Source organism: Puntigrus tetrazona, chromosome 8 (genome assembly GCF_018831695.1).
Source record: "Puntigrus tetrazona isolate hp1 chromosome 8, ASM1883169v1, whole genome shotgun sequence".
Lineage (NCBI taxonomy): Eukaryota > Metazoa > Chordata > Actinopteri > Cypriniformes > Cyprinidae > Puntigrus > Puntigrus tetrazona.
The window spans coordinates 16,807,200-16,820,051 of NC_056706.1; the positions used below are offsets into that span (position 1 = coordinate 16,807,200).

At 35.6% G+C, this 12,852-nt stretch overlaps 1 protein-coding gene across 1 annotated transcript in view; it reads right to left on the minus strand.

The window, feature by feature from the left end:
- Positions 1-12,852, minus strand: part of LOC122350717 (peripheral-type benzodiazepine receptor-associated protein 1-like) — a 72,264-nt gene that overhangs the window by 43,903 nt on the left and 15,509 nt on the right. The window lies entirely within an intron of this gene.

The following is a 12,852-nucleotide window of genomic DNA, read 5'->3' on the forward strand; positions in this document are numbered from 1 at the left end:
ATGCGCTTTCTTAACTTAATGGAGTTCTTAGTTATGGCATATTGAATTATTATTTCTGCTTCCTAGAATTCCTTAGGAGAAATAAAACTAGACACAAATAACATTTGTTGACATAGTAAGAGCAGAGAGCGATCAAATTCTTGTGTATAGTATAACGTATCTCATTATTGATTGCAGAGCCATTGTTGAGATTTCTTCTGAAACTAGAGGAGATCCATAAAATTACCAAGGCATTTTCTTAAGAAAAAGAAGCGCAGAACAGCCTATTTAATTTATTTATTTCTAGGATTAAGCAATGTAGATATTTAAAAGATCATTTTCCTAAAATTCGTAAAATATTTTTTTTAATATAGCAGAATTAAACCAACATATTACCATTCTTTTATTTATTTTTAAGATTTTTTTTTTTACTTTTATAAAGCAAGGCATTTTTATTGCATTTTAATTCAGAAAATGTATCACGGTATCAACCATTTTTGACAATGCTTTATTGTTTTAAATAGTTTTTTACAATTACAAAAGACATAAATTAGCGCCGTTAATAATATGTAATATTTCTTGAGCATGAAATCATTCTTAAGGATCATGTGACACTACTCCTTGTGGAAAATAAAATGTAATACATTTATTTGTGCTTACCTAACTGTGCTAACTCTAGCACTGTATTGTATTCTATTCTAGCTCTATTCTAATTTTATAATCATCTCTATATCTTATAAAAAATAAAGAAATAAATAAAACCAGCTTCTATAATCATATTGTATTCTATATGTTCTCATATTTTTTACATTTAACAAAAGCTAAATTCTTTAGCAAAATGCATTTTTTTACTTAGCAGGAAATACATTTTTATTATTTTAAATAAATTGGCATAGGTAAAGACGAAATAAATGGATGTTGAATATTCATCTTTGCTATCACAGGAAAACAATTTGATGAAAACACTTAAAACTAGAAAACGGAATTAAAATTGAAAAAAATTATAATAATATTTTTGCTGTTTTTGAGCACAACCAATAGTCTGATTCCTGGTAAATAATTCATAAGTGTGGTTAATAAAACCACAACCAGTGCAAACCGATTCCAAAACAAATCACTCTCATAAGTTTGCTATATTCAGTGAATCAAACCCACACAGTCAGATAAGTGGAGTTTAAGTGATTCTTCAACAAATGACTCTTAAAATCCATTTTGAAGTGCCTCGAACACACAGACTTTTGCAACAACTGTCTATTTAAACTTCCATTATCAAAAACAGTTCAGCATTTGGCAGAGAAATAGCATTTAATTTTATTTTTTCTTCTTAAAATAAAAAGAATCACTAATTGAATACTGGGATATTTAAATCATATGACCCACTGTAATTAAAAAAACCAAACAAACAAAAACAAGAAAGATTTTGAGAACAGTGTGAAGCCTAAACCCACCTGCTCAACTTCCATTATAACATTTGACCGCACTAATTAATACTAAATCATTATCAAAAGCATTTACAGTTTACAACTCATGGAGCGACACTAAACGCTGCAGACTCCAGGCACCATACTGTGTCCAAACCAACCTTCGTCCTTCTCTAACGCGCTTGATCTTGTTTGAAATCACACATCAATCATTCTCTCCATGCTCACATTCAGTCGGTCCGCCAGGCCCTGGAGAGCAGACGCCTGTCTGGTTCATAGTGTTCGGTTGTGGCTCAGTTATAAACGAGAACTGATTGAATGTGAAAGAGTTCAAGCTGAAATATTACAATACGCAAGTGCAAAACGTGCATTACAAACTGGCCTTGGCATGTTTTTGTGCCAAGTGTGCGTGCACACAGAGCTCATGCACATGCATAAAATGCTAAAATGCAATGCGTGAAGGTGGATTCAGAGTCACGCGAACGAATGTCAAACCGAATCACACACGTGTACTTACACGTATAGATATAGGAGGCCACACGAACAAACACACATATAAATGCCAGCCAAAATTTTCTCATGTGAGATAACCTAAGGCTAATCTGACTCCAGTTATCATAATGTAGCTGTGAGTGTGTATGCATGCATTAACAAGTGTTTGTGTGTGTCTGGGTGACCAAGCATGCACTGTATTTCTCACTCCATCACTGTAATTTCTTCCTCTCTGTCTCTCATCTACCCGGTCTCTCCTCCTTTATATCTGCAGGGTGTGTGTGTGTGTGTGTGTGTGCGCGTGAATGAGTCATCACTGGTGCAGAAGATCATCTATATTCCTTAAGTTTGCCCAAATCTCCAGCTCACCCAGCCAATGCAGCAAGAGAACGCTAAAATACGACAGACACGTGCTCTTAATGACTTTTGGTTTGTTTGTAATGAGATAATGATATTTGATATTCTCTAACCTAAAACCAAACCCTGTACACAATATCAGATTTAATTTGAAGTTATTTTATGTTTGAGAAATGCGTGAAACAAACCCATACCTGTAACATCAACTCAAAAAATGTTCTTGCACAGTGAATATGTGACTATATTGGTTTGCGCTATGAGATCTATATTACATCTGTAATAATGTACTAACGCCTATATGATAGTAACACTTTACAATAAGGTTCATTAAATAATGTGAACAATACTACTATACCATTTATTGGACCTACTTGATGCTAATATCAGCATTAACTTATGCATTATTAATATCACAAGTTGTGTTTGTTAACATTGGTAACATAATGTGAGCTGACATTAACATTGAAAGACTGTATTTTTATTAGCTCATGTTAACAAAGATGAATAAATAATGTAATAAATATATCGTTCAGTTTAATATTAACTAACGTTAAAAAAATGACACCTTATTGTAAAGTGTTATTCACATGGCTTAATGGGCATCGTATGACACCTACCTTGCCCACGTTAACGAATGCACATAAATTAAAATCTATGTTCTTATTGTAAAAATACAATCATGTATGTGTTTAATTAAAATGTCAACACTACACAGATGTCTCTCCGGACTTCTTCATTTAAACATTAATTTATGAATGTCAAGCTTACATTTTAAAATCAAATAAGCAACCAATAGAACCATGTCCTTGAGCTACATTTTTTATTTTTTGATAACCCGTATCACTCGGATGTAGATCTATCATTACTTTTATTACATCAACGAGTTTAGCTTCCATCGATCGTCTTCATAAACTGGCTGTTCTTAATGATGCTCAAAGAGAAAAGGTTTTCTTTTTTAAACAGAAACAGTGATACATTCCACTGTTTAACTAAACATGTATATCGCTACATGATAGAACATTTCTGGCTGATTTTTTAATGTACTTTCTACCGTAAACAAACTCTGAGAACCATTTAGAAGTGAGCATCACAACAGCCTACTCACTCTAAAGGGCAGATCACTTGAAGTGAGTACTCTGAAGGATGCAGGCCAGACTGGCCTCGTGTGTGTGTGTGTGTGTGTGTGTGTGTGTGTGTGTGTGTGTGTGTGCTCGTATGTGCGTGTCTGGTACACCCTACACAAAGCTTTACTGCCAATTTGTTCTGGACTGTAATGTTACCTTGGTAACACAGCAGCAAAATTCCAAAAATGCAGTTCAGAATGTTGCAGGGAAAACGTATTAAATGTTTCCTTTCTGTCTATAATTAGATTTATTTGCATACTGTTTATCCATGTGGCAAAGACACTAAGATCAGCATTACCAATTTCCAACCGATAAACCACAGGGCACACACTAATGGTGTGAGCTCTCCCATCCTCTGATGTCCGGAGATTTCAGCTGAATTTTAACCCCACAGTGAAATGAGAAGAGCGATTATCGGAGGAAAAGAGATAAGCGACGAGGGAAAGGAGAGGAGGAGAAAGAGAAATGGACCCTGCTAAGGGTGCGAACATCAGAGATGATCAGAGATCAGACTTTCCGTAGCCTTGAGCTGATCTTATTACACCACTGAGGTGCTTGCTGTATTACCCAGTATGAGTTCAAGTAATGCGAGAGATATTCTTACACACTGAAGGGAACAAAGGCCCACTACTTATTAAACCTGCTTCATGAGGACACACACACACACACACACACACACAAATGTATTTAGCCACCTCCAACCGAGGACATTCTGTTCCACAAACATCCATTTTTTGTTAAACTCTTGACATGTATAAAAAGATAATTAGAATTCCTGACTAGCCATAAAACCCTAATTGTTTTGTAAATTTAAATGGCATGTAAATAATTTCAATATAGTACATATTGGGGAGGGTAAGTTGTTTTTTTTTTTAAAGAAGTCTCTATGCTCACCAAAACTACATTTACTTTATCAAAACAGCAAAACAGTAATATTGTGTTTAAAAATTTTAAATACTATTTTCTATTCGAATATATTTTGGAACTTAATTTATTCTTATGATGCAAATCTGAATTTTAGCCCTCATTACTCCAGTCTTCAGTGCCACATGATCCTTCAATCATTCTAACATGACGATTTAGGATTATGTGCTGTTTGAAGTTCTGAGGCAAGCAATTTTGTTTATTAGCATTATATTCATTAATTCGTTTGATCAGTTCAGTGTATTTTATTCTTTGAAAATGAAATAGTATTTTTATGGTCTAGAAATATGAGACCACATTGAATATATGGTAGGTAGCAAAAAAATCTGTATATTTAATGTGAAATAAATACAAAATATAAGCATTTTCACTCGTGGTCTCCAAGCTGCTGACCCCACAATGCATATACATGTTCACGCAAAGGTTATAGCATACATGCATACATAAATTGACTCATGCATTAATAACCAGGATAAGTACTCTAAATGCATAAATGGTCTCCAATGAAATACAATTTAAGCAAAGAAACGAGACTCGACCACTACAGTCACTCTCTCTCTCTCTCGTCTCTCTGCTTACCTTTTCCCATGCACATACCGAGCAGTACTGGAAGCTGATGTCTCTCATCGTGTTTTTCCCCAACCAACGACCAGCGCCCGTCCCTCTAAACACTCAGACTAGACTGCCGTTCTCTCTAGACAGACACATCTGAATACTCAAGAAGGTTCCAGAAGTGTGGACGAACGACATTAGACTGCGCTGTCACCGTAACTCAATACCGCAACGGTGTGTACCGATCCCATAACTGTTGATTGAGTTACAGAGGAGGCTTAACCGACCAAGTTCACATCAACCTTTAGCACAGAGAGAAACATCTCATCTCAATACAAATGCAGAAAGAGAGCTGTTATTTTGGTGTCTAATAACTTAAAAAATAAGGTTGGAAAATAGTGCAATCAGTTCAATAGGTTAACAATATGCTAAGCTATCAAGATATGTGCTTACCAGTGAGATAGGCAGTGAACAGTATGCAAAACTCAGTAAAGTATGCTGCCAGGCTAATTGTTTAAGAGTTTATTAATTTTTGATGAATTAAACTCTCTCACTCTTCTAACTGGCTTTTTTTGGTCACATTTTGTATCAGTGCAATCTTGTCATGTTGTGCCTTAAATAGAGTAAAATGGTATTACAATATGTAACCCTGGACCACAAAACTAGTCTTAAAGTAGAACAGGTATATTTGTAGCAATGGCCAAAAATACATTGTATTGGTCAAAACTATAGATTTTTCTTTTATGCCATAAATCACTAGGGTATTAAGTAAAGATCATGTTCCATGAAGACATTTTGTACATTTCCTACTGCAAATATATCAAAACTTAATTTTTCAAGAACTTCATTCGGACTTCAAACAGTTGAATCTTGGCCAAATATTGTCCAATCATAAATCAATGGAAAGCTTATTCATTCAGATTTCATATGATGTACAAATCTAAATTTCAATAAGTCGATCTTTATGACTTGTTTTGTGGTCCAAATTCACATATGAATAAAGAATAAAGACTGCATCTGTAGCAAAATTATTAGAAACACAAACGGTTTATAGATCAAGTGAGGTTCTGTTGTAGCATCTCTAATCCACACGGCACTGAGGAAAAACATAACAGTTAATAATTTATTCAAATAATTTATTCATCATGACTAGTCAGCTCTTTGATGAGACTTTAATGAAGTGTTGACAAACTGCCTCTCTGGCGCAGGACAGACGCGGTTTGAGGGAATGTAGTGCACTCTTGTTCAGGGAGCTGACCATGGTGCTGAATCAAGCACACTGTAGAGTGGAGCTCAACTATACACTCAATGCCTAATCAAGCCTTTTCTTGTTTTGCTGATGGCCTCGAGGCTCACAGAAAGCATGTTTCGCAACCGTAAGATGCTTTTAGTCTGTGGCCAGACTTTTGATGAGCCGCATTAAGTGTGGTACAAATTACAGGTCCTTCTGGCCAGCAAGACCCATTTAGACAGGAACAGGATATTTACTGACATGTGGATAGTTCACTTGAAGTCTAAGACATCAGTGAAAACCTATTTTAATCAATTAAATCAATGTATAAGGGAAATGTGTTAATATAAGCCCCAAAATTATGGGAAAATGCCCCTTCCGATAAAAATTTGCATTTTAATTCTCAACATCTTTATTTGTAATAAATATCGGATTGTTGTTACATCTGATGCTGGCACTAGGATGATTTATACACCCTATATGTTGACCATTTTGACAAAAAATGTAGTTATTTCAGTCTGAACCCCTGTACAGCGCTGGTGCAGTAAATTATAGTTCAAGTATTACTCTGGGAGGCCTTAAATACAATAACCAATGTACTGTAGCAGCTCTAAATGTGTAGTCACTCATCTATACGCTCTTGTTTAGCTCACTTTTTAAACCTCCTTCTGCTTCTCTCACATGTAAAAGTGTCAAAACTCTCTCCCACTGGCTCCGACCTGCTGAGATTCTGGTAATATAAAAAAAGGAGAGCAGCCTAAACCTCCCTGAAAATGTCACACATGCACTCCTCAGCATGTGCAACAGAAATAACTTACACAAAAATTAAAATTGACTTTCCTCAGGCAATCCAAGATGTAGATGAGTTTGTTTTATCATGAGAACAGATTTAGAGAAATTTAAGATCCTTGCGGTAAATGGCTGCCGTCAAAATACTGTTTTGGACAATTTTCAATGCTTGATCTGTGCATATATCTCCTGATTCAGACTAGATGACTTTCATATTGTAGAAAGCAATATTTTGGACAGTGGCCACATATTTAAGCCAGAAGCAATGGTTTGAAGTTAAAAAAAATCTAAATGATGAATTAGTTTTTATCAGCTATTTGGACTCTCATTCTGGTGGCACCCATTTACTGTACATTACACTGCTGAGCATGTAATGCAATGCTAAATGTAAATGAGAAGGGCTTAGGAGAGCCTATCTTTGTAAAAAAACAACCATTGCAATGCTGAAAATTAAGAGATATAGATTTTGAACCCCACATAAGTAAGAGGTCATAAAACCTGCGAATGAGCCAAATAACATGAAAATACATGACGCTCCATTAAAAATATTTTTTTTCACGAACAACATTTGCAAACATGGGAGCACAAATCTGACACACACAGATTCTAATGCCTCTTGCTGCGTCTCCAGCACAAACACACACCCACTTAGATGTGCGTACACGAGCACACAGACACACACACACACCTCCAGTGCCAGAGATCTAATTAAAGGCTGTGAGATTGAACATGTCCCTCCTTCTGATAGCGTAAAATTAGATGTTACAGATTTGGATTGCATTCTCACTGTGACGTCTGACACGTCTGCTGGAAGGATGTGTGGCGTTGTGCTTTAGAGTGTGCGTTTGCGCTGGAGAGACAAAATAGAGAATGTGAATATGAGCTAATGTGAAATGTGAAAAGCAAATATAAAGAGAGAAAAAGCAAAAGCGATATATGCAAACACACGCTCATATAAACCCACCAAATGTTGAATGTCTCAACAGAATATCAATATTTATGCACTAGCTGAGCTGAGAATGGCAGTAATTGCTGCGGGAAATCAATGCAAGTCTGTTGCTCACAGTGTATTTCATCTTCTTATGAAGGTCACATTTCGTTTTTTCACAGACAACTCCTAACTAAAACTATTAATAATAAGCAAATTAGGAGTTTTCTGAGACAAAGGTCATAGATAATGCTCTGCTGATGTCAAGAATTGAACACTAAAATAATAAGACCAAAAATAGCTATAAATGTATTAAATAGTTATCTTAAAACGTATCAATAATACATTTGTGTATTCTTATTTAATAATAATAATAATAATAAAACTATTATTAAATTATCAAAATTAAAATCAGGGTTGTTATTATAAAATAAATGAAAGCATGACTAAACTCAAAACTGCAAAAATAAATGAAATAAAGCTATGAATATAAATAATAATAATTAAAATATTTAATGTGTTATTAACTTTTTATTTTATGTTTTCAGTTTGCTGTGTTTGCTGTTGCTGTGTTATTTTATTTGGTTGTTTTAAAAGTTGAAATTGAACACATAAATAGCAAAAATAAGTACAGTATTATAGTACTTTAATATACTGCATTACTTAATTATTAAGCTGAAATTCTGGTCATATTTTTCCCAATCCCAAAACGACATCAGTCTTAACTATTACTATTGATTTTTATTTAATCATATTAGTCGATTTCTGCAAGACAAACATTTTAGGATTGTAGATAAAAATGAGCTCCCAAACTTACTGCTAGATTCTGGAAGATAAAATCTTCAGTCGTTCAAGAGGATGTGATGCTGTTCCTTCAAGAGTCACTCACAACTTATCTGTCCATAAAGTCTATGAAAATCCGTCTCACAACACTTCAGCAAGTGAGGGTCATTCTGCACCCAAGCAAAGCCTCTGAGAACCTCAAACATCGTACTTGTGGAGACTCCAAGAAAGTTGCAGTTCTGGAAAATGATGGCGATGAAGACTAAATGGATCCTGATGGTTTCTCACCTAATTCTTGACATTAATTCCTAATTCTTTTGCAGTTAGCATGAGTCTTTCTTCTCCACCTGTTTTTTTCTGACTCTGCTGACCCAATGAGCATTTCTCTTCCCAATGATCATTCCTTTACTTCGCTAATTCCATCACTGCATTGGTATCGCATCATTTTTAACTTTTAGCCTAAGTTCAATCTCATTCTTGGCTCATTTTATCTGCGAAACGAAAACAAGCGTAATAATTCGGCAAACCTGAACATAAAGAGATTCAGCCTTCCTGAACCATTATATATCGCTTACATATGATTAAATACAAAATCAATAGTAGTTATTAAGATTGATGTGGTTTGAGATCGTTAAAATGTTCTTGGGGAAAAAAAATATGACAGTATTTCAACTTGCGTAATAATTTGGAATGCAGTGTAGTTTATAAATCACCTTATGCATCATGCAGCGCAAATGGTATAAAACACAGTTGCATGTTAGCATCTAACCACTAGCCAAACCTCATGTCTCATTCAGTGCAAAATCTCATTTTCCATTTTCCATAGGACCGCTAAGAGCAAAACACCTCCAAGATTTAGACCGAGATTACTTCCCGCAAATGCATCACTGCTGGTAATGCTATCTGCTAAATATTATCTAGTGTCTTAAAGGCTGGGTTTTCCGCGCACCTCTTCCGACATGTTTTTAATGCTTCAACAATACGATAAACAGTCAAAGAATATAAAAAGTACAATTATAGTGTTTTAGAAATAAACGCAGCGTAAAGGACATTCACAGTCCTCTAATTTGCGGCAGAGCCAGAAAGCCGGTGCGGTTTTCTCGACAGACGGACAGGAGAGAGACCTATGGGGGCTTCTCTTACATCACTGCTTCTTTGATTTCACTCTCTGTCTCTCATCCTCCTCCTCCAGGCATCCCTCTCTCATCTCTCCAGCTCCTGCGTCACTCTTTCATCCTCTGCGGAATTCAAGTATGCGAGCGCGTCTGGAAGAGAGACGTTTGAACGTGCACGTGCCCGAATGCATGTACGTGCGAGAGAGTGAGAGAAACGAGGTGTGCTTAACGTGTGCGTTCCGCCCGTCCCCAAGATCCCAAACCTCAGCTAACTGGCTTATGAATGTTGGATGGGGGGGGGGTTTATGATCTTGTTAAAACTGGTTACATTATTCAAAGCTCCATTCATTCAGAGTGAGTAAAGGCAAAGAGAGAAAGATAGATTGAGAGGAAGAGAGAGGGAGAAGAGAGAGAGAGAGGCCGCAGGCTGAGTGAAATTTTAATGAATTCTCTCACGGTCGGAGGAAAAACGATTGTGAAAGTTGGCAGAGAAGGACGAGATTTCAACTCCGCCGATTTCTCCTGTGTCATCAGCTCTTTTATTTTTCGTCTCATCTAATGGGAGATGTTCGCAGAAAGTGAGAAAGGGAGATGTCAGAGGTATCGTTTTCATCCAGATGTGCGACACTGCTAAATCACGCTGCTTTTCTCACCTTATTAAGGCAGAAACTAAAATGTTTAAGTTGCACAGATTAGGACTGCGTTCTTAACATCATCTAATTTACATGTTTAAAAGTCTGAAGGTCTCTGCTCACCAAGGCTGTATTTACTTGATCAGAATGAAATAGCAATATTGAGAAATATTAATACAATTCAAAAAACTTCTTATTAAAATAAATATATTATGTCATTGAATTATAGTTCAATTTCATTCAATGACGTGCTTCACTTCAGCATACAAACTGGCAACACATACTTGCTGATTTTAGGTTTGAAAATGTATACGTTAGCAGTGCATGTTTAAGTTAATAAACAAATATCTTTTTGAAATGCGTTTTATTTTAAACTCAATTAAATCAATGCTTTTATTTTCATTTTATAACATTATCAAACTCCTATTTTGTTTATTTTAAAAAGTGCAACAATGCCATTATCACTATTAATTATATTACATTAAATTACATTATATATCAATTATTTCTGTGATGAGAGCTGTATTTTTCAGCATATACTCCAGTCTTCAGTGTGGCATGATCCTTCAGAAATTAGGATTAGTTTATAAATAGAACAGAAACGTAACAGTGATTTACTGTCACTTTTAATTAATTTAATGATTAAGGATTTTTTTTTTTTTATTTAAAAAAAAAAAAAAAAAAGTAGACGCTTTTTTAGATTATTGAACCAAAACTGTAGTCTATTTTGTGGCATATTTCTGATAAGATAAATCAGAATCAGCTAGTGTTGCCTTATATAATGAGTCAGATCTTATGAATCAGTCAGAATAGGTTGACTAATTAATCAGTCTTACAATTTAAAGCATAAGCAGATTAATTATTATTATTTTAATATATAATAATTTTTGTTATATTTGAAAAGCAAAATGGAGATTGTATTTGAAAAGTATCTAAATGAATTAGAATCCAAAACGAGTTGAGAGCTTGTGAATCAGAACAGATTCAAATCAGGAAATCTATATTGATTCTCAGCCCTAGATACAAAAAAAACATTAAAGTGGGTCACAGAAACTGGCTGCACTCTATAAAATAAAGTTTCCAAATGGGGGGTTTCATTTTTGTTCCCCAAAAAAACGATTCATGTAACAGCTCTCATTTTTAGAATCCGTGGATATGAATCCAAAGATAAAGAACTTTTAACTTTTACGTACAATGCTGGAGAACGACAGCAGTAATTTGCTGTCATGTGAACAGGAAGGGTATTGAAACGAAAGGATGTCTGGTAAGAAATCTTCCTTAACCCATCATTGGTATTCACTGTGTTTTCTTTCTGTGTGCGTGTATGCATGTGCACCTGCAGGCTCCGTATCACGCTCCTTCACTGTTGATGATAAGAGATCCTTGAGGCATGTACGTGAGTGTTTTCAGGGCTGAGATAAGGATGCGAGTGTGCGAAGAGATGTGAGATCACGTGTGGAGATGATACCGGTGGACAGCCTCTCACAGTCCTCTCACCCGTTGGGACTAGTTTTAACGCTTGCAGATGAACGTCACAGCTTAGGATTGTCACTAGTGAAGGTTTTTGGGCCGTGTTTGTCATTTATTAGTCACATGACATAATGCCTCTGATGACTGGCTAAAAAAGCAGCTTGCATCGAGATGAACTGGAATGCTAGCAGTCAACTTTCTTCAGGTATTACTGACCTCTTTGGTTGAGGAGGAGAAGAGGAAGACGTTGACAGAAGGAGGAAGTAGTCTGGCCAGACTGGCTCCTTCTGAGCGTTAATAAGAAGGATAATGAAATTAGAGGTCTATGGAAAGCTTGTAGTGTGGTCACCATGCTGTTCTAACTTCATTAGCAATTATGTAAACATGGGCAAGCACAGTGTTTTCATGCGTGTGCCTACTTTTTTGTTTTTTTTACTAAATTAGTCACATTTCTGGAAAATGTCTTAAAAATACAGCAAGTCATTTAAAGACTTTTACATGTCAGAAGCGTATAAACTAATTCAGTTCATACTGGGGGTTTATCGAGGACCACCAAATATAAAACCCCATTCTTAAAATATAAAGGCTTCTTCACGTAAAAAGACCCACAAATGTGAGAAAAATATTATAGTTTGTATATAAAATTCCTATTTTCGAAATCTTATTGATTTTATGGTCACCAAATCATTCATCCACACATTTTTTTTTCTTTCTTTCTCTTTTCTTATTTGACCAAAAATGTCAAAATAACATTGCCCCCTCCCTTCACTTATCAAACCGGTCCTACGCACCTGCTCAAACCAATATGAACCGTGAATAACGTGGCGGCCCTCAACGAGTTTCGTTAACGAGCCAAAAACATCTTCCTGTCAAAGGAAACAAACTCTTTTCCATGTCTAGAAACCCGCCACACCTTACAGCTCACTTTGCTAACACCGCTCCATACGCACATATTTCCGAGATGTCATTCTGCACGGATGGTTTCCATTAACACTTAATTCTTTTATCGCACTTGAGTGTTCCTCAAAAGAGTGTTGCCAAACAGGCGTGGAAGA